At 38.5% G+C, this 25801-nt stretch overlaps 1 non-coding gene across 1 annotated transcript; it reads right to left on the bottom strand.

The window, feature by feature from the left end:
• Positions 1 to 7087: 7087 nt before the first annotated feature.
• On the bottom strand, positions 7088 to 7195 carry LOC122283593. The gene has a single exon (XR_006230991.1). It is a non-coding gene; the product is annotated as a small nucleolar RNA R71 (small nucleolar RNA).
• Positions 7196 to 25801: the final 18606 nt, after the last annotated feature.

Below are 25801 nucleotides of genomic sequence, written 5' to 3' on the forward strand. Positions count from 1 at the left end.
GGATCGGACTGAGATCACCCCTAACCTCAAGGATCACCTCCAAGCACCATGGAAAATAACCCGAAAGAGCAAGTGAAGGCCATTACTTTAAGAAGTGGAAGAGAGGATAATTTACTAGAGAGAGTAAAATTTCGAAAAAGATGGGCAAACTTTGAGAGCCGTATCACCTACATCCAAGACTGAGGCACCCACCCCTGTCCTGAGCCAAACAGTAAAAAACTCAGAAAATCCTCCCGTTTCTTCTTCTCATACTTCTCCTTATGATTCTCCTATACCTCTTCCTCAAAGACTTCAGAAAAATAAGCTAGATAAACAATTTTCTAAGTTTCTTGATATTTTTATAAAATTACATATTAACATTCATTTTGCAGATGCTTTGGAACAAATGCCTAGCTATGTGAAGTTCATGAAGGAGATACTTTCAAATAAGAGAAAATTAGAAGAGTATGAGACCTTGATGTTAACCGAAAAGTGCACTGCCATTTTACAAAATAAGGTGCCACCAAAGCTTAGATATCCAGGGAGCTTTATTATTCCTTGCACTATTGAAAACTCTTATTTCAAAAAAGTTTTGTGTGATTTAAGTACAAGCACAAATATGATGCCCCTTTCTATTTTCTGGCAATTGGGAAATTGATGGACCGATTCATTAAACGACCAAGAGGCATAGTAGAGGATATTCTTATTAAAGTTGACAAGTTTATTTTCCCTATAGATTTTATTGTTTTAGACATCGAGGAAGATTGAAAAATCCCACTTATTCTTGGTCAACCGTTCTTAGCCACAACAAGGGAAACTAATACTACGGGTGTAAGATGAACAAGTTACATTTAATGTGCTTGAAGCAATGAAATATCCATCAACAACTGACACATGCTTCAACATAGATGTGATTGATGAATCTGTGGTAGATACTTTTGAAGAGAGTTAACCTAAGGAACCACTTGAGGCATGTCTTGTTCAATACAACACTAAAGATTTCGAGAATTCTAAGATAAGCAATTGCACACTACTTGGAATCATCTCTGCCTTCTTTGCCTAAAGGGAAGTCGAAAAACATAAATTGGGCCAAAGCATTACTCCACAAAAGCCATCCATTATTGAGGCCCCATCTTTAGAACTCAAAACTCTTCTCATCTTAAATATGTGTATTTACATGATTCTTCTTTACTTGTAATAATTTCTTCATCTTTGACAGGTCTTGAAGAAAAGAAGTTACTTTGAGTTGTGAGACCTCACACGCAAGCTTTGGGATAGACTATAGCCGACATTAAGGGAATAAGCCCTTCACTTTGCATGCATAAGATTTTAATGTAAGAGAATTATAAGCCCACAATATAGCCACAAATGAGACTTAATCCAAACTTGTAAGAAATTATAAAAAAAGAAGTTATCAAATTGTTGGATGCTGAAATTATTTAACCTATTTCTGATAGCTCATGGTTAAGTCTAGTGCAAGCAGTGCCCAAGAAGGGAGGAGTGATGGTGGTAGAAAATGAAAATAATGAACTTATCCCAACAAGAACGATAACAGGTTGGAGAGTGTGCATAGACTATTGCAAGTTCAATGATGCCACACAAAAAGATCACTTTCTACTCCCTTTCATTGATCAAATGTTAGAACGACTCATCGGTCATGCTTATCATTGTTTTCTAGATGGATACTTGGATACAATCAAATTCAAATTTCACTAGAAGATTAAGAAAATACCACTTTTACTTGACCATATGGAACATTTGTCTACCAGAGGATACCCTTTGGTTTGTACAATGCTCTAGCCACATTTCAACAATGCATGATGGCTATTTTTTCGGATATGGTGGAAAAGTTTATTGAAATTTTTATGGATGATTTTTCTATTTTTGGTTCGTCATTTGATAATTGTTTAAGTAATTTATCTTAAGTTCTACAAAGATGTGAAGAAACTAACCCCGTACTTAATTGGGAAAAATGTCATTTTATGGTTAAGGGAATTGTACTTGGGCATAAAGTTTCTTCCAAGGGCATTGAGGTAGATTGAGTCAAAGTAGAAGTAATCAAAAAATTACCTTCACCTAGCATGGTCAAGGGCGTGAGATGGGACATGCAGGGTTTTATCGTCGTTTTATTCAAGATTTTTCTAAAATTACTAAACCCCTTTGTTCTCTTTTGGTTAAGGATACTCCATTTAACTTTTCCAATGATTGTTAATTTGCATGTATTTGAACTTTTAAGTTCAACCCCAATAATATATGCACTGGATTGGACATTTCCATTTGAATTGATGTGTGATGCAAGTGATTATGTACTAGAAGTTGTGCTTGGACAAAGGAAGAATAAGGTTCTCCATGTTGTCTACCATGCGAGTCGTATCTTGACGGATAACCAATTAGATTATGCTACTACGGAAAACGAATTGTTAGTGGTGGTCTTTGCTTTTGATAAATTTAGATCATATTTAATTGGGTCAAAAGTAATTGTTTACATTGATCATTTTGCTCTTAAACACTTGTTAGCTAAAAAGGAAGCTAAACTATGGTTAATTAGGTGGATTTTACTCCTACAAGAATTTGATTTGGAGATCAAAGACAAAAAGAAAACTGAGAATCAAGTAGCCAATCATCTCTTTAGACTTGAGCACACAACCAAAGAGACAGCCCCACTTTCTACAATAAATGAGGTATTTCCGGATGAAGAACTCCTTGTTTTATCTCTAACACAAGTTCCTTGGCATGCAGATTATAAGAACTACTTGGTAAGTAAGGTGATCAATCTGGATTTTACATACCAACAAAGGAAGAAATTCTTTTCAGAGGTCAAGCACTACTATTGCGAGGAACATTTTCTCTACAAGCATTGTAGTGATCAAGTGATTAGGAGAGGTATACTTGAGGAAAAAAGGGAGACGACCCTAAGATATTACCATTCATTAGAGGTTGGCGGGCACTATGGGGTGCAAAAAAGGTAGCTAAAGTGCTACAATCAAGTTTTTATTAGCCCATCATTTTTAAGGATACTTATACTTTTGTATCTTCTTGTGATAAATGACAAAAGAATGGTAATATTTTCTAGAAAAATGAAATGCCATTGAATAATATACTTGTTGTTGAGCTATTTGATATTTGAGGTATAGATTTCATGGGATCATTCCCTTCTTTTTTATCTAATCAATACATTTTAGTAGCTATAGATTGTGTTTTCAAATAGGTAAAGATCATGGCCCTCCCTACAAATGATTCTAAAGTTGTGATGAGTTTTTTGAGAAAGAAGATATTCACTAGATTTGGAACTCCAAGAGCAACAATTAGCATTGGGGGAAACATTTTTACAACCGGCAATTTGAGGCACTCTTGAGAAAATATGATGTTACACACAAGGTTGCAACTCCATACCATCCTCAAACTATTGGACAAGTAGAAATTTCCAACCGAGGGCTTAAACGAATATTGGAAAAAACTGTGAGCAACTCAAGGAAGTATTGGTCCCAAAAATTAGACGATGCACTATGGGCATATTGAACAGCCTTCAAAATGTCAATTGGTATGTCCCCCTATCATCTAGTTTTTCGGAAGGCATGTCACTTACCGGTAGATTTGGAGCACAAAGTTTATTGGGCTATTAAGACTCTTAATTTTGACATGGAGGTAGCAGGTGAGAAGAGGATATTAAAACTCAACGAAACGGATGAGTTTCGGTATGAAGCCTATGAGAATGCTCACATATATAAGAAAAGAATCAAAAGATGGCATGATAGACACAATCTCAAGATAAACTTTGAAGTTGGCCAAAGAGTTCTACTTTATAATTCTAGATTTCACCTTTTTCCCAAAAAATTAAGACCCCAATCATCCGAACCATTCACAGTAACAAAAGTTTTCCTGTATGGTGCCATTGAAATTTGTAACGACTCAAAAGGCACATTCAAAGTTAATGGTCAGCGTCTAAACCCCTACTTCGAAGGAGATTTTAACAAGCAAAAAGTCTCCATTAATTTGCTTGATCGGTGATTCAAAGAAGGAAATTTCAAGCTAAAAACTATAACCAAGTATTTTTTGGTAGACAACCTGAATTTCTTTCCATAATTTTATTTTATTTTCTTTTTCATTTTCTCACTTTGCAATTATTATTATTTTTTTGCTAAAAATAAAATAAAATAAAAAATAGGGCAGCTTTGTGTCGCGGCAAATTGCGCTAGAAGAGTCTGCTGCAACACAAAAGAAGGTGTTCCCTACTCCAGACTTATCATAGCACCTCTGTAACACTTCCTCAGGCCTACCATTGCACTCATGCAACATTTTCATGGAAGTTTATTTTTATCTTTTCATTTTTTCATCTCTTTTGATTCTTCACATTGGGGACAATGTGTTTTTTAAGTTTGGGGGTAGAGGTCATTTATTTTGAAGTATCTATTTATTTTTAAAAAAAATATATGCATAAGAAAATCCAAAAATATTTTCTTTTTCGTTTTATTTTGGTTTTGGGTTGATTATCACAAGTCTATGATTAATCTGATTGAAATTGAGTTGGATTTGTGGAAAATACTAAATTTGTCTCGTTTTGTGCTTAATTCTTGTGTTAACTTGATTTATTTGAATTCCTTCGAACACTTTTGCACAATACCATGATCAATAAATTACTTTGTTGACTTAGAGTATATTTATGTGAATTAGATATTTTCTAAAATCTCACTGAACTCTAGAACCTATTTGATAATCTCTCAAGGCGAAATCCTAAGCAGCACACCACTAGAGAAATGATCTAGGTCATCTTTAGAATGTTTGAGCTTTCTAGCCTACCTTAATTATTTATATCTAGTCACCCCTTTGAGCCCTAAATACATTGGCCATTTTTCTTTCATTAACCCACATTAACCACACCTTTTAACCCATAAACACTCATCATACTTTTCCAAGAAAATTTGTTATTTGCTTATTAGTCATTGGAAAAGGGAAAAAGTTTGTTAAAGAGTTAAAAGAGCAAGAGTAAGTTTTGTTATTTTATTATAAAAAATAAAAATAATACAACCCAAATTACAAAACAATAAGTTTGGGGGTTGTGGAATTGCAACAAAAATAAATAAATAAATAAATAAAAGAAAAAAATAGATGAATAAATTGCTCATATGTTGCTCTAGGAAGTAAATGTATTTTTTTTCTTTTTCTCTCTCTCATCATTGGTGAAGTTTGTGTTGAATTTTCTTGCTTTGAATTCCATACCAATTTTTTTTTTTTTTCTTTTGCCCTTACCCTAAGCCGAACATTACAAGCGTTTATTAAGACCTTTTGATCTTTTGTGGTGTGTTTGTACTACATTAGTGAAGAGTTGATTTGAATAATAGGCATATGAAGTTCAAGAAGCTCATTTTCATAGAGATCAATCATAATTCAATCAAGTTTGTATAAATTGATCCGAGTTAAAAGAGTAACAAGTTGAGATTGGTTACTCACACACACAAACTTAAAGGTTTCCTTGTAAACCTAAGCATGCTTTTGAATTAATCTAAAAGCTTGTTAAATGTTTAGACTTTTCCTTGAATCAATTTCTTTATGTAATCCATGAGGCAATCATTGTGAGAAATCAACCTATTCTATTTGTTTAATTTTTCTTCTCTCTCTCTCTCTCTCTCTGCTCGAGGACTAGCAAATCATAAGTTTGAAGGTATTTTGATGTGTTTAATTTCCAGACAAGTTTTGTCATACTTTTACTCTTATTTTTATGCTAATTTTTATTTAATTTTCTTATTTATTATAGTTTTTATTTTTGTTTATGAATAAATAAATTGAAGGCATCATGGGAATTAAGGAGGAAACTTTCATTTTCAAATTCAAATTCCCTTCATCAAGAGTCCCAAAAAAACATTCATTTCTTGAATTTTCTGAAATACCCTTCAGTATTTTGAGCATAAGTTTTGCTAGAAAACTCTAAAATGGGCATTCTTGATATTCATGGAAAGCTAAGACAAAATGCTACAAATTTTATATAGAGGACTTTTGAAAAAAAGAAGATTTCAATAGAGAAAATAGCACATCAGGGAGCAGGCAAAAAAACAGCCGATTTTGGGAGAATCTTGTTTTGGGGAAATAAGAGAGAGGATGACCAAAGCCTTGAAAATGGAGGATTTTCTTGACCATTGAAGAGGAATTCGAAGCTTGGAAAAAAATAAAGAAGACAAGGCCGAATTAGAGTTGTTGACGATTGAGATTCTCGATACGCATACAGTTTCCTTCTTAACTCTTTCATCTTCTCTTTGTACAATTTTCATTATGAATCTCATAATTATTATGGTTTGTTTTGATTTTATTATGAACTAATTTTTATTGCTAAGGCTACGATGTAGCCTCTTTATGACAATTCTGAATCTTATTTCTATGTGATCATAATTTTATCATTTCTTTTGAATATACATAATTGAGTTTAATGTTTTCAATTTTCTAGCCAATAGCTGAGTGATTTGTTGTGCGTGTTAAGTATTTGGTCAATTCTTCATTTGTTGATTTAATTTTATTTGTTTTTGAGTTTTATTTTTCAGATTCAAAATCTACCACTTTTCCTTCTCTCTGTTTATTCTTCACAGTCTTTGATTTTCTGCTCCTGTTTGTATGACTAGTTAGACTAGAGACCATACATCTCGACTGTTTAGGACAGAATCATTGACATCTTTTAGCTCTGCATCATCTTCTATTGAATCATCATCAGACACTGATAGCATCATGGATGAAAATGAGCATCATGATAGGGAAGTGGAGAATCCAAACAGGACACTTAGAGATTATTTGCAACCTGTCAGAACTGGCACACCCTCATGCATAATTCAACCTTTGAATGCAAACAATTTTAATTTCAAATATGAAATTATTCCATTAATTCCACATTTTCATGGCATGGATTCTGAGAACCCTTATTTGCATATCAAAGAGTTTGAAGAGGTTTGTTCTATATTCATGGACCGGACTTGCACTGAGGAGGTTATAAGGCTTAAGTTGTTCCCATTTTCTTTAAAAGATAAAGCTAAAACATGGTTGAATTCATTGAGACCTAGAATCATAGGTACATGGCAAGAGATGCAAGCAGGATTTTTGAAAAAATTCTTCCCAATACATAGGACAAATGCTTTGAAAAGACAGATCATGAATTTTTCTCAAAAGGATTCTGAAACTTTTTATCAATGTTGGGAAAGGTTCAAAGATCTATTAGATTCATGTCCACATCATGGTTATGAACATTGGCGTGTGATTAGTTTTTTTTTTATGAAAGTTTGACACCTAAAATGCGCCAATTTGTACAAACCATGTGTAATGGAGAATTTTTTGACAAAGAGCCTGAGGAGGCATTTGAATATTTTGATTATCTTGCTGAAAATACCCAATCTTGGGACACAACTGATGTGCATGATAGGTCTAGGCAAGTTGAGTCTAGTCATGGAAAATATACTTTAAATGAAGATGATGATTTGCGTGCTAAATTAACATTGTTGTCTAGAGAAGTGGAAGCCATGGAATTGAAGAAAGTAAATGAAGTGCATGCTGTCCCTAAATTTTCTGAGAAGTGTGGCATATGTGAGGATCGTGGGCATTCAACTAATGAATGTCCCACGATCCCTGCTTTCAAGGAAGTATTGTTGGACCAATCTAATGTTGTAAACATGATACATAAACCATATTCTGGTCCTTACTCTAATTCTTATAATCCAGGACGGAGGAGCCACCCAAATCTCAGTTGGAGGGGTGACCAACATGTAACTCCAACAACCTTGGCCCCAGGGCCCTCTCAACTGGCAATTCAAGCACCTCCAATGCAAAAGAAGGGACTTGAAGATACGATTCAGCAGCTGAGTATGACACTTCAACAATTCATGCAAGGTCAAGCAACACTCAACAACCAGAATTCATTGGCAATAAATGACATAAGGAGTTCCCTCACAAGGCTAACTACATCTTTAAGTACCCAAGAGAAAGGTAAATTTCCTGCACAGTCACAACCAAATCCACAAGGGCAGCCTCATCAAGTGCAAGCAATAAGTGAGGATCCTAACTTAAAGTCGGTCAAAGCGGTGACTACTTTAAGAAGCGGTAAGGTGGTAAACATTCCAGCACATGAGCCATACAATTCTGGTAAGGCTTCTAACCCTTCTAATAAAGATGGAGAGCATATGTCTGATGAGCATGAGAAAATTCATTGTCCTATACCTGCTCCTTTTCCTCAACGATTAGTTCCGTTGCATAATGATAAGCATCTTGCTGAAATTCTTGAGGTCTTTAGGCAAGTTAGGATTAACATCCCTTTGTTAGATGCTATTCAGCAAATTCCTGCCTATGCAAAATTTTTAAAGGATTTATGCACTGTGAAAAGAAAATTAAATGTGCATAAGAAAGCTTTCCTTACTGAGCAGGTTAGTGCCATCATTCAGAGTAATACACCACCTAAATACAAGGACCCTGGAGCACCTACAATTGCTTGTGTAATAGGAAATTCAAAAATTGGTCACGCTTTGTTGGATCTTGGTTCAAGTGTCAATTTATTGCCTTACACTGTGTATGAACAGCTTGGTTTAGGTGAACTGAAATCCACACCTATCATTCTGCAACTTGCTGATAGATCAATAAAAATGCTTAGGGGTATAGTTGAGGATGTTTTGGTTCAAGTTGATAAATTTTACTATCCTGTGGATTTTGTGGTGCTTGATATGAACTTGTCAAATCCATCTACTTTCCAAGCTCCTGTAATTCTTGGTAGACCATTTCTTGCTACATCTAATGCATTAATTAATTGTAGAAGTGGAATTTTGAAATTGAGTTTTGGAAACATGACATTGGAGCTGAATATCTTTAATACTTGCAGGCAACATCAGGATTTAGAAGAAGTTAAGTTAATTTGCTGGAAAATATCCTTGATGAGGACTTTCACTTGAATCTTCCTTCTACTAATTTACATTTGTCATTAGAAAGTGTGCTAAGTGATGTAAATATACTTGATGATACTTCTAATGTTTCTTTCGCAGGAACCGGGCATGGGGTGCCTTGGCAACCAATATTTGCAGAGTCGCCACCTTGGGCAGCACCCATAAAACCATCTTCAGATGACAGACACCATCTGATTGGAGCACTCAAGACACTTGAAAATTCAAATCTGAGGTTGAATAATTTTTTTTATGATGACCTTCACTTGTTTAAATATTGCTCTGACCAAATGTTTCGAAGATGTTTAGCCAACAAACACATCCAAAGTAAGATTTTTGATCCTGGTAATTTAAGGTCTCGATGGAGTGGGTCGTACATTGTAAAGACCGTTCATCCTCATGGCGCAGTAGACATTGTCAATCCGAAGAACGGTAATAGCTTCACTGTCAACGGACAACGTCTAAAGTCATTTCTGAAGGTCTTTGATCCACATGATGAGATCTTGCTTGTGCAAGACCCCAGGGAAGTGTTTTAAGTTGTTTTTCCTTCTTTACAGTTTTCTTTACTTGCTTTGTTTTTTTTATTTGTTCGTTTGCTTTGTGGACTGAAAAAAACGGTGCGTTAGTAGACAATGTAGATAGTTGAAAAAAATAATTGGATCCGTCCGTGACCTGACAAGTGTAGCTGGAGATTTGAAAAAAATCGCCTGATGTTGTTGACAAATGAGATTGAAGGCTCCGAGTTTCTAAGAAATATCATTTTCACCGAAAAAAAAAAATCACATTACTCTTTGACTTGGATGATAGCTCATCTGGTTCTTTATGCTATCTCTATAAAATCAGTCCTGAAGTTCATCCAATCCGCATCAAGTTTTCTTCTCATCTCTATAACTCATCTGCATTCTGTCAACATTCTCGTTTTAAGCCTTCTATTCCTTTGTCAATGGCTCATTCTTCTAACATTTCTCTAGATCCATCCATGAGGCATTCTGCATCTCAACCTCCTGTCCTTTCTGCAGCTACCATTGGTGCCATGTTGCAACAAGAGAATAATAGTATGGCTAATAAGTCAAACTCCGATGCTATCTACGACTTGGTGAGTCTTGGGACTCGCTACTCATCTTCCATTGTTGCTTTTTCCCAACGGGTACAAGCCAAAAACCATGAGGTTGAAAGGCTTAAAGAACAAATTGTTGTACTTCAACGAATTGTTCAAGAGTCTCACACAAGGGAATGAATCATTCGGCAGAAGAATAAACAGTTGAAATCTCTATTAGATTCTTCATTCCGCTTGCCAGTTCCCATGGATAGGAATGACATGATATTGTATGAAAAGAATGAACATCTCAAACATGAGGCTAAGAACCTCAAGTTTATGTAAAAGTAAAAAAAAAAAAAAAAAAAAAATTCTTTTTCTTTCTTGCTTGTTTTGCATTTTGTTTATTTTGTTTTGAGTCCACTACTCTGGAGGATCCTGCTTATTAGAATTAATTTCTGATTTTTCATTGTATATACCGTATTTGTTTGTTTTGTTTTTCTTTCTTTTACTTTTTGTGTTTTTAACCTTGACAGAAATCTACTCCTTGTGTACGCTCGAATATCTCAGGTGAATTTTTTTTTTCCTCTCTATTTAATCATTTTCGTCTCAATATATGTTCTACAGTGTTTATCTTGCTCCAATTCATGTCTGTATAACATACATCATCGAATATTCAATTGCTGAACATTGAGGACAATGTCACATTTAGTTGGGGGGAGGGTTTTCTGTTAAAAATGTGTTAAAATTTTGTTAAAAAATGTGTTAAAAAAAAAAAGATTTGTTGAGGTCATGAAACATGTGGAATGTAGTGCAAATATGAGTATATGTCAAAAGAGGGACTTATCCACTTTATTTAGTTATTAAACCAAGGGAAAAATGTTAAAAGTTTTGCTAAAACACACACAACACATACCGGGAAGGCCTAGAAATACTACATTGAGTCATTGTTGGTTGATTTACACTTCAATTGTTTGAGACTCTAATGAACCATATCCTAATGGCTTAGGAAGAGATCTGAAATGAATTAAATGAGAAAAGGGACAAGCCAGGGATCCAAAAAATAAAAAAAAAAATTAAAAAAATCCTTTAGGTAGACTAGTGGTAAGGGCTGACTTGTGAAAGTGTGGATAGGCGCACATTCATAGGTCCGATTCCCCACTAAGAAATCTAAAAACATAAAAAAATAAAAATTACATTTGTGTAGTGGAAAAGGCTGCCTATTACCGGGGTCCTTACAAAAAAAGTAGGCGTCTTTCAATGGTTTTGAGTTAGAGTAAGACCATGTGGTTTTCTCAGATTGGTTGTTGTGATTGAAACTGTTAATGTCTCTTGGTAGTCGATCTTGGAATTCTAGCCCCATTTCCATGCACTTGAAAGAAAGCAAGCTTTGTTACATGTAATTCCCTTGGTTGATTAACTAAATTGTGTATAAATCTCTTAGTTGATACAAAATTTATATTAATCTATCTCCAGTGTTCTTAAACTCAACAAGTCTATTTCATGGCATGCATGTGATTCTAAGATTTTCTCAAATTGTAGTTGGTAATTTCACCTTTGCATGAATTCATTCGCTTTATTTGCTAGAGTCTAGCAAAAAGCTAGTTGGGGGTGTGATAAAGGGTTAGAATTGTATAATTAAGTTGTTTAAATGAGTGATTTATTTTATCAAATAAGGATTGAACACTTAATTATGCATCAAATTCTAACATTGAATGTCAAATTAATTGATGCCAATATTTTATACACATAAAGTTCTATATTTACCTTTGAAAGAAATACATTTTTAATGTACTGTAGGGCATTTATGAAAAATATTAAAAGAGAGTAGAATCCAGCTGGATGAGGAGTAGGACAGCAGAGGAAATCAACAAGATGAAGGGGTATTTCAGAATTTTCATAAAGTGCATAGAGAGAGGAGGCAGCGGCTGGTTTTGTCATATAGTTCACTTGTTTTCACTCGGTGGCAGGAGAGAAAGGAGTGCTTAGCTTTACTTTATTTTATTTTTTTGGTTCCAAACAGTTTTCGTTTAGGCGGAACCTTTTTAACATTTTTAGCTCTTTCGGTTCCACACTTAGACCTAGGGGGTAAAAGGGTAGCTTGCTTTTTCGTTTTACCCTTGGGGCGGCTGGTTTTGTTTGGAGGCATTCATTCTTTTTCGCTGAGTAGCAGGAGGCAGCTTGCTGGTCTCTTCACAGGATCGTATTCCACAGGGACAAAGGGTTATCAAAGCATATATGAGATTTTTGAGTAACAATTGTGTCGATTATGAGAGATGAAAATAAAATTAAAATGCAATGCAAAAAAAAATCGAAGTCGAAATTTGAGTTTCTAATCAAAAAGGCAAATTAACAAACACTTGGGTTGGGTGTGAGACTCTCTTTATTTCGGATCCTAGATAATTTTCTCGATTAACAATCCAATCAAGGCATTGATAAACGAAAGATAAAAAGTTGTGCTCAAGTTTTTGCAATATTTTTTTCTAAGGGATTCTCTACTTTACTAGCCAAATACACATTAACAATCAATCGAGAGAAGCCTTGATAATTTCAAGCTTTTGTTGTGCCCTACGTCAATAACAAAACAAGAGTAAGAGCCACAATCTATTTTCAATTCAAATCCGACTAGTAATATAGAGTAATCATCATTTATCGACAAAATATTGCAATATACTAGAACCTAAAATAAATTAAGTCTCATTCCACAACCCAAGTTTCTAAAATTAGCTACACATGATATTTCTAGCAACAAAAATTAATCTAATTAAAGCCATAATAAAATTTGAGAGCAAAAATAAACCCAAAATAAAAATGAGCCTAAACGAAGGAGAAATCGCAACACAAGAAAAATACTCCCTAAAAGTATAGAACTCTTCACTTCCTCCTCTACTGCATCGAACGAAAACAACGTCCCAGTCTAAAACAAAAAAAAAAAAACAAGAATGAATAAAAACTAAAACAAGCTGCCGCCGAAGGTCTTTAACGAAAACAGAGTGCAAGATAATATAATTCCCAGCCGCCCAGCGTCTTCAATGAAAAAAAGAAATAAAAACTCAAACTACTCTACTGCTCTGCTGCTAAATGAAAACCAAAAGAAATCTCAAAAAAAAAACTGCTAGCGTCTAAAACAAAAGCAAGAAAAATGAATCAAGGAAAAGCCAAAACCAGCCGCCTATGTCTTTCCCCCTGCTGCATCCAAACGAAGGCAACTTCTCCTCAGACCAGCAAGCCGCCTCCTGCTACTCAGCGAAAAAGAATGAATGCCTCCAAACAAAACCAGTCGCCCCAAGGGTAAAACGAAAAAGCAAGCTACCCTTTTACCCCCTAGGTCTAAGTGTGGAACCGAAAGAGCTAAAAATGTTAAAAAGGCTCCGCCTAAACGAAAACTGTCTGGAACCAAAAAAATAAAATAAAGTAAAGCTAAGCACTCCTTTCTCTCCTGCCACCGAGTGAAAACAAGTGAACTATATGACAAAACCAGCCGCTGCCTCCTCTCTCTATGCACTTTATGAAAATTCTAAAATACCCCTTCATCTTGTTGATTTCCTCTGCTGTCCTACTCCTCATCCAGTTGGATTCTACTCTCTTTTAATATTTTTCATAAATGCCCTGCAGTACATTAAAAATGTATTTCTTTCAAAGGTAAATATAGAACTTTATGTGTATAAAATATTGGCATCAATTAATTTGACATTCAATGTTAGAATTTGATGCATAATTAAGTGTTCAATCCTTATTTGATAAAATAAATCACTCATTTAAACAACTTAATTATACAATTCTAACCCTTTATCAGTGCACTTGCGAATTTTCATAACAATTACATGCCAATAAAGTCTTTATTCGATCTTGAGGATTGCATAATAAAGATATTGACAGGACTATATAATAAAGAGTGGCATAAAGTTTATTCTCGGCATCCTTTCATGATATTATTACTTTTTTTTTTCCTACTAAGCGTTTCTTTCTTATAATTTATATGTGAGATATTTGATTTTACTTAACATTATTATGCTCACATTTTACATTGTTAAGAGTGCTATAACCTATTTAGAGTGAACTTTATTGATGATTGTACACCGCAATAAGATTTGAGTTGAAACATACTTTCAAATAGAAATTTGAGCCACGTTTATCCTAAACTAAATGGTGTATTTTGTACGGCTAAAACTTTCATTCACAATGAGTATTGAAGGCATGTAAAATTTCCTTAATATTTGTAGTGTTTTAACCTTTTACTAAACTTTTTCCTATGGGAAATGATAATTAAAAAAAAAAAATCGTATAGTTTTTAGATTTAGTCTTTTTAGTTGCTTTAACTGGTAAAGACTATCATTAAAGTTGTTGGAGAGTGTGATAATAGCTGAAATTGTCTATAACTTTATTAGTTTAAATAAAACATTCTCACAATTACGTAGTGTTTTTTTTTTTTTTTTGAAAGGTGAAACGTAGTTTCCTTCATTCGATAAACGGACAATTATAACTTTGAACTTGAAAATACAAACCAAATCTAACAGATCATGCACTCCAGCCCACAAAGTTTTTTGTGGCTAGTAGGGTCTTGTCCTATGCCTCTAGACTAACCTTCTGAGAGACAGGCCTCCAGATTAACCGTCTAGGAGACTCACCTCTATCTTAGACCACCGTCTAAGATTGACTACACAACTCCCCCTCCCAAGGAGTGGAGTACAAACTCTACGGACCCCCGGTCCTAGAGAGACAAACTCTACGGACCCTAGATCCTAGAGACAGATTCCCAAAACTCCCTAATACAAATTAAAAGTACATAAAACTACAACAAAAACACAAGCAGAAAAGAAAACAACTGGACTGAGGCATACACCATGGGCCCAGCCCAACAAGCCTAAAAAGCCCTAGAAACCGGAGGGAAGCACTTGGACTATATGGGTTGAAGGAAACCCAAGGAATCGGCTAGGGTTTCATCTCTAACTCCCCCCCCCCCCCCCCCCCCCCCCGCCCCTTCTTCTTTCGTTCCAGTTGCTGTGTAGCGCTGATCAGCCGTGCCGACCAGTTTCGTGCATACCGATCCGCTACCAAAAATGAAAAGAAGGAAGGCCAGCATCTTCCGTCGTGAATCCACTGCTCGTACCATCAATCCTCTGTTAAAAACAGAGCACCACGCCTCGCCAACGAGCAGCCCTGCCTCACCTCGCCTCGCCTCGCCACACCATAGACCAACGCCTTCAGTCTTGTGCCATCAAAACAGGGTGGCTAGCCTCTCACCTCTATCCAGATCCTCCGCCCTCGGCGAAACCACCGTGTCTCTGTTCGCGTCTACTTGGCTACGAGCCACCCAACTTCGGGGTTGCACTCGGGAGCAAGTCCTATATGGTTGTAGATGTTCCTCGCCTCGGTACGGCTCCGAAAAAAGAGCAAGAAAACTAAGGCACCATAAATACAAGCACTGACCGAAGAAACAAGCAAAAGCCACCCCAAAAACCAGATAAAATACTGGAAGAAAGGAAAACAAAGCAAAAATAAAAGAAAAACTAACGGGGGGAGGGAGGAAGGAGCCCCTTTAGAGAAGGTTTCCGATTTGCTGTCTAGAGAGAAGGGAGAGGTTTTGCTCGGGTAGTGAGAGAAAGTCGATTCCAAACCCACAATTACGTAGTGTTAATTGTTTTAGTTTTAATAGTCTTGAAATATTTATTTTTCATACATAAGTAGTAAAACAATAGGATACTGCCACTCAGCCTTATCATTTTGGCCCCTCAAAGTTATCACTACTTTAAATTGTTCTTTTGTGTGTTTCTTATTTTATTTTTTAAAATATTAAAGGAAAAAAATACACAAATCCACTCGAGGTAACATTTTTAACCATTAAAAAAAAAGAAATTTAAATACACTAGTGGTAACTTTGCAGGGCAAAATAATGGGGCTAACTAGCGTTATTAAAAAAGATAAGCGTTGGACATGAATGTAAAATGAAGAGGTAAAGGAAAAAAAATGCAAAAGCACTTGAAGACGTGGAGGGGTTGAACATGCAAGGACAAAAAGAAAGGGGCTATGGGGCTTCCAACCTATATATATAACAGAAAATCTACACAGCAACCTCACACTTTTTCACACCATTGAAAAATGTAAATTTACTATTTTACCCTCTGTTATTTTACACTGGTGTGTTGGGTGTGGGGCTGCTATGTAGCAGTGCTCTATATATATATATATATACTAGTAAAGGCAGAGTCCTTTGGACGTTTGCCTAGTGGGGGACATAAGTTTACTTGTTAATCAAAGAAAATGATCAAAATAAAAAATTATATAAGCTTTGACATTATGTTGATAAAATAAATATTAATAAAAATAAATCTAAGAATTTTTGTTGAACCAAAAAATCATAAATGTCAAATATGATGTTTTCGATAAAAGAAATAAAATCATAGATGAAATTTTGTAAGAAGTTAGTATCAAAAATCCAAAAATTGAGAACCAAATCTTATAATAAAACAAATATATGAAAAGAAATGAATATAATGAAAAAAGTAAATATTCACATAACAAGAATATAATATCATCAATTTATCCTAATTATAAGTGCATTTATATGAACATAAAAAAATTGAATAATATTTTTTCAAATGAGATAGAAAATAACATACCTGGAAGTGGAGGACAAACAAAGGAAGAGCGTGAACACAGTAAATTGATAACAACCAGATAGATGAAGAGCTAAGTAAAAGCAAAAGCAATAAATTTGTAAAAAGAATTTACGTAAAAAAAATATCCTAACAATAATGAGAAATGATATAAATAAATTTAATATTTACAAAAAACAAAAAAAGACTTACAAGCAAAGAATTAATGCATTAAATGAAATTTATTACCAAAAATGTTCTTAATAAGACATATAAAAAAATAAAAACAAATAGAAAGCTGTAAAAAAACCACAAAAAAACAATGGAAATGCTATTTTTTTTTTATTTTTTATTTGGTTACAATGTTTGTAATAATCACCTGTTGTTTACCAAACTTTTGAATTTTTTTTAACAAATTTTGAAAATAATGAGACTAAATATTGGACTTATGTATAAAAACTTAGAAACCATAACTTTGAAGTGATTAGTAAGTAAAGTAGTCTTTTGCTATTTGCTTCCAAACGAATACCTAATTATAAGAACTCACACAATTTTTTTCTTAACAAGTTCAGGATTATGTTCAGGATTAATTGAAAAGGCATTTTAAATTTCATTTTTTTATATTTTTAATTCTTAATACAATTTTATGTACAATTGATATATTAAATGAAAAAATTTAAATGAACTACGTGCTAATAGCTAGCTAAGTAACGAAAACTTTTTATAAACATTATTATTAAATTTGCAATAATTATTAATGTATAAATTAAAACAAATCAAATTAATATCATCAATTTATCCTAATTACAAGTGCACTTATATGAACATAAAAAAAATTGAATAATATTTTTTCAAATCAGATAGAAATGAACATACCAGGAAGTGGAGCACAAATAGAAAGGGTAAAAGAAGATTAAAACAAAAAAAAGGCTTTACAATAGTACTACTTTCATTACTGTCGGCAAAGGAATGTACGAAGTCCTACATATAGGTTCAAATTCAAAGAATCTGAGCAAATGTTCCTAAACCTATGCACTCTATATGGTGTTGTTTAGACAATAATCCTAAATATTTATTCGTCTTTTCTCCCTTCTCTGATCCCTTCCTCTCTTTTCTCTCCGCCTGCCTCTCTCTTTCCGCTTTTGAGAAAATCTATCCCTGAGACTCACACTCTCTCTCTCTCTCTCTCTCTCTCTCTCTCTCTCTCTCTCTCTCTCTCTCTCTCTCTCTCTCTCTCTCTCTCTCTCTCTCTCTCTCTCTCTCTCTCTCTCTCTCTCTCATGAATCCCCTGTGCCCAGCCAGCAAATCGCTGCTGCCACCACCTCCTTCCTCTCCCGGCCTCCACACGCCGACGCAGCACCCTCTTCCTCCTTCGCATGCTCTCTGTCTCCTTCGCATCACGCCTCAGATCCACTGCCTATGGCCGCGCGTCGCAACCCACGACCACGCTGAACCTCCACGCTTCGGGCATACCAACCTTGTGACGCCCCCAAATCCCCACGCCCGAACACGGGAAAATCGAGACGTCCGGATGGTGACAACCCGGGTCACCATCCCATCGACGGGTGACAAGTGTGTGCAAAGGCAACAAATGTGCACGAAAGAACACGCAGCGGATAACGAAAGTCATAACTAAGTACCAGAATTTTTCTTAACGTAATACAAGCTGTTTAAAACATACATAAATAAAATATTACAAAAACACAAATACAGTTTTAAACAAATATAAAACATAGCATCAGCAACCCCGGCGGAGCCGCATCCTCGGGCTCAGCCTCCTCCTCTTCGTCCTCTAACTCTGCACCAAAAGCTACAGAACCAAAAATGGTACCGCAGGTAAGTAAAACCCAAACACTACCAGATAAAACACATAGAACTCAAACAATATGCATGAAACATGCCCAATGCACAAAACCCAAAGACACAGTTTCCACAAACGCCAAAAACCCATTTGGCCCAAAAACACATTCTTTCCGGAAAACACGCCAAAGTCACATTTTATCCGTATGCACCATGACCTCCCCTAGGGGTCATCCGCACACCCTGGCTCCAGTGCCACACCGCAGAGTACCACCATGCATGTGACACCTAACGAGCGACGCCCAGTTCCATGCCCCGCACATTCGTAGCCAAATATCCTCTAGCCCTCACCAGCAAAGGGCCACGGAGTCGGTGCGTAGAGCGATGCTCGGTTCTGCGCCCGTAGCCAAGCAACCCCTAGCCCCCGCTCCCGTCGTCTAGCAACAACTCAGGGGACATCACTCAGTTTATTCCACTCCCGAGTGACCAGAGGAGCTCCACCGGGATAATACCCCATCCCGGCTTGGGGTCGTGATACACACGCACCCGTAAGACCACTTACGCCAATACACAGGCTTTTCACACATAAACAAAAACACACGTGCATGCACCATGAAATGCCATATCAATGCATAATAAAATAACCAACCAACATAAATCAATAAAACAAGTAACTCCGTCCTCCATCCATCCGACCCCCGAATTCCTCGGACTCAGTCCGGAATCAACCAACTAGCAGATTAATTAATTGAAAGAGCAATATATATTTAAATCTGAAAATAGGGTTTGGAAAATACTTACAGCGCTATATGGCAATTTTAGAAAACACGAGGCGTTGCAAACGGCGCCGGAAAAGCAACGTCACAGTGAAAATTCACTGTGGCCGTGGGTTGTGAAAAATCCACTTTTGAACGGGAACAAACTAGGACACGAAATTGATAGGGAATGGTCTAGGGATGATTGTGAAACTATTGGAAGTGGTGGTTGGCCGTGGGTGGCGGCGGAATCGCCGGAAATAGGCCGGAAGACGCAAATCGGAGATCAAGCTCGTAGGAGCTGTTTCGGTGGTCGTTGGAGGCCGAAAATGGGTGGGTTAGGACGGCAAGGGACCGGTGATGAAGTGGTGAAGAAATGGTGGCCGGAGGTGGAGCGACGGCGGAGCGACGACGGCGGAACGGACGAAAAACTGTGGGGCTTTGAGGAGGATTTCCGGCCAAACGGCCGGCCGGCAGGGGGAGATATTTGGTGGGAAGGTGCACCGGAGGGAGGGGGTTCAAACAAGTCCGGCGGTGAGCCAAACGGTGGCCGGATGGCGGTGGTCTGGGCTTAAGAAGATTCCGGCCGTGGGTGAGGAGAGAGAAGAGAGAGAGAGATATCGGGGGTGGGGGGTCGACGTGGGGGAAAGCAGGAGGAAAAAGAAAAAGAAGAAAAAAGAAAAAGAAAGGAAAAAGAAAAGAAGGGAAAAAGAAAAAAAAGAAAAAAGAGAAAAAGGAAAAAGATGTAAAAAGAAATGAGGTCCAATCCTCACTCCGGGAAAACAAAACAAACAGCCGAAAAGGGATTAAAAACCACAAAACATCTAAAAGAAATAAAACACAACATCAAATAAATTAAAAAACCAAATTTTAAAACGTAAATAAATTAAAATAAATAACTGATATATTAATTAAAATAAAAACAATTATTTCAGTGAAAATACATTAAAAAACGGATCATCACATCCTCCCCTTCTTAAAAACAATTTCATCCTCGAAATTGCAGATCAACCACCAACTCAAAACAAGCCACAAGAAAGCACATAAACCATCTGTGATCAAGATTAAGACACATACCTTCCTTATTCGAACAAATACGGATACTGCTCCCTCATGTCCGCTGCTCGCTCCCAAGAGAAGTCTTGAGCTAACGGATCTCCCCAAGCCACCTTAACCAAAGGTATCGTCTTGGACCTTAACTGTTGCTCCTTCCAATCCATGATCTGCGACGGAACAACTTCATAAGTGAGATCCGGTTGCAACTGAATACCCGCTGGGTCGACGAAGCGTGGCTCTTGCTGTCCAAAGCTCTTCTTCAGGGATGATACATGGAAGACATCATGAACATCCCCAAAATAATCTGGCAAAGCAACTCTATAGGCGACGGACCCTACTCTCTCCAGAATCTGAAAAGGGCCGACGTACTTCGGATCTAGTTTCCTCTTCTTACCAAAACGCTTAACACCTCTCATGGGAGAGACTTTAAGGTAAACCCAATCACCAACTTCAAACGACAACTCTCTCCTCCTGGTATCAGCGTAACTCTTCTGGCGACTCTGAGCTGCCGCCATTTTATCTCTGATGATCCGGACTTGGCTTTGCATCTCTTGAACTATTTCGGGTCCAATTATCCTACTCTCCCCAACTTCATCCCAACATAAGGGCGACCTGCACTTTCTCCCATAAAGAGCTTCATAGGGAGCCATCTGAATGGTCGCATGGAAGCTGTTATTGTATGCAAACTCGATGAGTGGCAAATGGTTTTCCCAACTTCCTTGGAATTCCATGACACATGCTCGCAACATGTCTTCCAGGGTCTGAATGGTGCGCTCTGACTGGCCGTCTGTCTGCGGGTGATAAGCAGTACTGAACTTCAACTTAGTACCCAAAGCTGCCTGCAAACTCTTCCAGAACTGCGACGTAAACCTCGGGTCTCGATCCGACACTATACTCTTTGGTACGCCGTGTAGCCGTACTATCTCTTTGACATACAAACGGGTTAACTTACCCAAAGAGTCGGTGTTATTAACAGGCAGAAAATGAGCACTCTTCGTTAACCGGTCCACAATCACCCAAACAGAATTCTTCCCACTGGGCGTTCTCGGCAAACCCACTACGAAGTCCATCGTGATGTCATCCCACTTCCACTCAGGAATAGGGAGGGGTTGGAGCATACCTGTAGGTCTCTGGTGCTCGGCCTTCACCTGACGGCATGTGTGGCATTTCTCCACATATAAGGCAACGTCCTTCTTCATTCCATCCCACCAGTAATTCTTCTTCAAGTCTCGATACATCTTTGTACTGCCCGGATGAACTGAATACGGGGCCGCATGAGCTTCCGCCATGATCCGTTCTTTGAAATCTGAGTCCTTTGGGACCACTCTGCGATCTCGGAACCGAAGTATCCCATCATTATCCATGCTATAATGCAACGGCCCTCGAGATTTTCGGACTCTTTTCCTGATGTTCAGCAGCTTCGGATCCTTTCTTTGGAGAGTTTTCAATTCTTCAAAATCAGTTACCCGAATATCAAGAACTGAAGATAAAATCTCTACTTGCTGCGAACTCTCTATAAGGAGCCTTCTCATCCCACAAAGCAACGACTCCAATTCTGACGGCTCGGCTTCATCTTCCAAATGTGACTTCCGGCTCAAAGCATCAGCAACTATATTAGCCTTCCCCGGATGGTACTTGATCTCACACTGATAGTCACTGATTAGCTCCAGCCATCGCCTCTGCCTCATATTCTGATTTTTCTGGGAAAACAAATGCTTCAAACTCTTGTGATCAATAAATACCTCGCAAGCTTCCCCATACAAGAAGTGCCGCCAGATCTTAAGGGCAAAAACAATCGCAGCCAATTCTAGATCGTGCGTCGGATAGTTCTTTTCATGGTCCTTTAGCTGACGAGATGCATAGGCTACAACCCGTCCTTCCTGCATAAGGACACAACCCAAACCAAACTTAGACGCATCACTGAAGACTACGAATGGCTTATGCAGTTCTGGGAGTGCTAACACTGGTGCCGTCGTCAACCTGTTCTTTAATTCCTGGAAGCTTCTCTTACATTTCTCTGACCAAACAAATTCTGTATTCTTCCGAGTCAAAGCTGTGAGAGGTCCGGATAGGCGAGCAAAACCCTCTACAAATCTTCGGTAGTAACCAGCAAGCCCCAAGAAACTCCTGACCTCGCGCACTGTTGTCGGGCGCTGCCATGACAATATGGCTTCTACCTTAATAGGATCAACTGCCACTCCGCCCCGGGAAATTACATGCCCAAGAAATTTAACTTCTTCCAACCAGAATTCACACTTACTGAGCTTGGCGTATAGCTGGTGTTCTCTCAATCTCTCAAGTACCAGACTAAGATGATACACATGCTTTTCAACATCTCGGGAATAAATCAGTATATCATCAATAAATACTACCACAAAGGAATCCAGATAAGGTCGAAACACTCGATTCATTAAATCCATGAACGCTGCAGGGGCATTAGCTAACCCAAACGGCATCACCTTGAATTCATAATGCCCATACCTCGACCTGAAAGCAGTTTTAGGCACATCCTGGTCTCTGATTCTCAGCTGGTAGTATCCCGACCTCAGATCAATCTTAGAGAACACGGCTGCTCCTTGAAGCTGGTCAAACAAATCATCAATCCGCGGGAGAGGATATTTATTTTTGATGGTCACCTTGTTCAATTCCCGATAATCAATGCACATACGGAGGGTTCCATCTTTCTTCTTAACAAATAAAACTGGTGCACCCCACGGCGACGTACTAGGCTGAATAAATCCCTTCTCTACCAGTTCTTGCAACTGAGTCTTCAACTCTTTCAATTCAGCCGGTGCCATGCGATAAGGAGCTTTATGCACAGGAGCCGCTCCAGGTTCCAAGTCTATAACAAACTCCATCTCCTGAACAGGGGGTAGTCCGGGCAAGTCATCCACAAACACATCGGGGAATTCTTCCACAACTGGAATGTCTGCCAAAGACTTCTTCTCAGACGGCGTGGACACCATCTGCACCAAGAATGCATCCGCTCCCCAAGCAATCTCTCGTCTTGCCTGAATCGCCGATATAATTATCGGTTTTTCTTTTAATCTACTCCCCACAAATTCCAGACAATCACCATCTGGAAGCTGGAAGCTAATTATCCGACTTCTGCAATTAATACTCGCAGAATATCGGTATAGTCAATCCATCCCGAGGATGATATCGAAGCCCAACAGCTTGAACACCACCAAATCAGCATCCAAGAACCTTCCCTCAAAGTTTAACGGGCATCCCAAAGTAATCTTGGAACACCACACCATCTCACCATCGGGTAGAGCCACTACCATAGACTTCGGCAACGGTTCCGTGACCAAATTACACACCCGAGCAAACTTGGAAGATACAAACGACCGTGAAGCACCGGAATCAAACAAAGTACAAGCATAAAACTCATACAAACGAACTCTTCCTGAACCAAACACATCAACCTATGAAATCCAAAAAGCAAAGAATAAACCACAAACACCAAAAATTAAATCCAACTTAAGATTAAATTAAACCATACCTGTAATTACTCCAGCATCATGGGTCGCTGGTGCCTCATCATCCACCTCTCCGGGTGTGACAGCATAAACCCGGGCTTGCACTGCTTGTCTCGGGTTGGTTCTTCCACCGTGTCTACCTCCACGGCTTTCTTGAACTCTGACGGAGCAATCCCGAGCGATATGTCCCACTTGGCCACACCGGTAACACTGGGGTCCGCTACTCATCCGACACTCGCCCTCATGAGCTCTATTACAAGCTCCACAAATAGGCACCCGTCCTCCCATACGAACACCTGAGGACGTTGGAGGTCGAGTTCCGGTCCGCTGAACAAACTTCTAGGGCGAACCCGAGCTGCTTCCTTCACCAGAAAAACTCAGTCTCTTATGCCCTGGAGGGGAACCCACACTCAGATTATTTTCCCGCTCCACAAGGGTAGCCACATCCACTAATTCCTGAAAAGTGGATATCCGATGGCTGACCACCATACGGCGTATGTCATGACGTAGCCCCTCCTGGAAACGATCTGCTCGCATCTCCTCAGTGGCGACAAGGTGAGGAGCAAACCGCTCAAGTTCTATGAACCTCCGGGCGTACTGTTCCACTGTCGCGCCCCCTTGGACCAGATTGGAGAACTCTCTTGCCTTTTGCTTCCTTACCGATGCGGGAAAGAAGCGGTCATTGAACTCCTTCTTGAAACGCTGCCAGGTCACCGCAGCGAAAGATCCCAGTTCAGATTCCAACAACACCCTCTTGGTATCCCACCAATCAGAAGCGGTACCTTGCAAGAGATAGCTGGCGTAGAGTACTTGCTGTGCCTCAGTGCATCCACACACCTCAAAAGTTTTCTCCAGATCTTTGATCCATTTTCCAGCCTGAAGTGGATCCTCATTTCCAGTGAAGTGTGGAGTCCTATGCGCCAGGAAGCGCTCATAGGTGCATCCGGCTTGCACCATGCTACTGGACCCTCCTAGATACATCCAAGGCCCTCCCTGATATGGCCAAGGACCTCCTGGTTGTGGCCAATACCCTCCTTGTTGCGGACAAGGCTCTCCTGACGGTGGATAAGGCCCTCCTGATGGTGGACAAGGCCCTCCTGACGGTGGCCAAGGACCCCCTTGTTGTGGCCAAGGTCCTTGTTGTGGCCAAGGCCCTGTTTGTTGAGACCTCGCACTCTGCTGCATAAATTCTGTCATCTGCCATATTGCTTCGGCTAGGGAGTCATCCCTGGAGGTATTGTCCCGTGGTTCTTGGGTAGATTTCCTTGGTCTCCCCATTTTCCTGCCACAACACCACTCTTGACCCTCCTTTAAGAAAACAAATAAAACCATCATAAAACCAACAAAAACAAAACCAACACCACACAGCAAGAAACAAAAGAAACCAGCTTGCAAAAACATAACCAAATAAATACAAACAAACAAACAAGTTCAAACAAATAAAACAAATAAAACAACTGTACTTAACATAATTTTTAAAACACAACTTTAAAAAAACATTCTGGTACTGCCTACGGGACATGTGGTTTTACCCAGAGCCAAACCGCTCTGATACCACCTGTGACGCCCCCAAACCCCCACGCCCGAACACGGGAAAATCGAGACGTCCGGATGGTGACAACCTAGGTCACCATCCCATCAACGGGTGACAAGTGTGTGCAAAGGCAACAAATGTGCACGAAAGAACAGCGGATAACGAAAGTCATAACTAAGTACCAGAATTTTTCTTAACGTAATACAAGCTGTTTAAAACATACATAAATAAAATATTACAAAAACACAAATACAGTTTTAAACAAATATAAAACATAGCATCAGCAACCCCGGCGGAGCCGCATCCTCGGGCTCAGCCTCCTCCTCTTCGTCCTCTAACTCTGCACCAAAAGCTACGGAACCAAAAATGGTACCGCAGGTAAGTAAAACTCAAACACTACCAGATAAAACACATAGAACTCAAACAATATGCATGAAACATGCCCAATGCACAAAACCCAAAGACACAGTTTCCACACACGCCAAAAACCCATTTGGCCCAAAAACACATCCTTTCCGGAAAACACGCCAAAGTCACATTTTATCCGTATGCACCATGACCTCCCCTAGGGGTCATCCGCACACCCTGGCTCCAGTGCCACACCGCAGAGTACCACCACGCATGTGACACCTAACGAGCGATGCCCAGTTCCGTGCCCCGCACGTT

Source organism: Carya illinoinensis, chromosome 11 (genome assembly GCF_018687715.1).
Source record: "Carya illinoinensis cultivar Pawnee chromosome 11, C.illinoinensisPawnee_v1, whole genome shotgun sequence".
NCBI lineage: Eukaryota > Viridiplantae > Streptophyta > Magnoliopsida > Fagales > Juglandaceae > Carya > Carya illinoinensis.